Source organism: Stegastes partitus, unplaced genomic scaffold (genome assembly GCF_000690725.1).
Source record: "Stegastes partitus isolate 25-593 unplaced genomic scaffold, Stegastes_partitus-1.0.2 Scaffold2250, whole genome shotgun sequence".
In the NCBI taxonomy this organism is placed as follows: Eukaryota; Metazoa; Chordata; class Actinopteri; family Pomacentridae; genus Stegastes; species Stegastes partitus.
This window is the reverse complement of record NW_007579981.1, coordinates 46,588-48,119: the sequence shown is the minus strand read 5'-3', so window position 1 is coordinate 48,119 and position 1,532 is coordinate 46,588.

Genomic DNA, 1,532 nt, shown 5'->3' with positions numbered 1-1,532 from the left:
GGTTAATCACTTTCATTAGTCAGAGATCTACTCAATAGTTATGTACCAGAGCTGACAGGATTGGACCGTTTCAGATTCTCAGTAATCAGCTGTGAGCATTAAAAAAGAGAGATAAACACTTTCATCTTTAGCAACTAGAAAGACTTTTGCACTCATTAGGAGTCCAAGGATATTGAAATAATTCTGCAACCCCTTTCAGTTCAGATGTGTTTATCTGAGAAGTGAAGGAAACCATATGATACCTCGTGTGAACTCCACAGGCTTCCTCTCCTCCGCTCGCTGAACTTCAGGTGCTGCCGGCTCCGTCCATGTCGGAGAGAAAACTGGCTTCTGCTGTCAACTCGGACAAAAAGTTAGTTCGTTTTTTTCACCTCCAATAATCCTCCTCGGGACTTGTCAGACTTGTTAATACTCCCACCCAAAGGACTCAAACTCAGTCCTGACCGGAGAGCTCTGACCTTTTAGAAAAGCTGGAAATGTGTTACATTTAGTTACAACTAGAAGAACAGAAGCCCTTGTTCCAAATCAACCACTGAGGACGTCTGATAAAATACCTAATGCATCTCCAGAGGCGAGAGGATCGGGGCCTTCCCTCTCCTCTTCTTCTTCTATCTCTTCTCCTGCTCCTCTTTAAGCAGCCATGTGTGTCTTCTCTCGACCTCCTATTCTCCCGTCTGAAGGCAGAGCTGTTACTTGGAACCAGCCGGACAAAAGGCCTCACACATTTTTATTCCGCACACATGCCAGCCGGCCCAGGAGGGGGACAGCAACAAGAGAACAGGGGGAGGCCGATGGGGTTGGGGTTTTTTTGGTGGTGGTGGTGGTGGTGGGGGCGCAGATTAGTAACTTCAAACCAATCCCTTTTTTTTTTTTTCCCCCTCAAGGTAGAAAAATATCAGGTGCTTAGATGGAGTGAAAGCAAGTTGCTGAAAAAAGGAACACAAACTTGCATTTTACGCCTCAGCTGATAACAAGTTGGGTAACTTCTCGAAGGTAGAACGTCGGTTATGGGTATGAACTTGTGTCATATTAGTCCAGTGATTGTGGGGGGGTGGTTCAGGCTGCCAAACAGTGGGTCACACAATCAGCTTTGTCCCTTCGCAAATTCCAAGGATTATGATTAAGAGCCTTCGCATTCCTGCGCCGCAACAGCGAAGAAACTGTTTGCCACTGTGTTGCCTTTTCGGAAGGAACTGTACCCGGCTCCGGGATTGCACACTTGGACGGGAAACTTTGCACGTCTTTGGTTGCTGTATCCAGTTTCAGGTGCTTTCAGGCAGGAATGCACCAGTTCACCTTAGAGCAGCGAGTTCACCTGCTGCAAATACACACTGACGGACGTCTTAGGCATTCTACCACCATGCACATTTCATTATTTTTTTTTCTGTTTAGCTTTGGTTTGTAGGAACAGAAGTGGAGCAACACCTTCAGTTGGCTTCTGCAGCAGATATTTTGTTGTGTAGAGCACAGCCTGCTGGTGAAACGAGATACTGGGTGGAAATAAAAGTGTATCACAGAATCCATCCATCCAT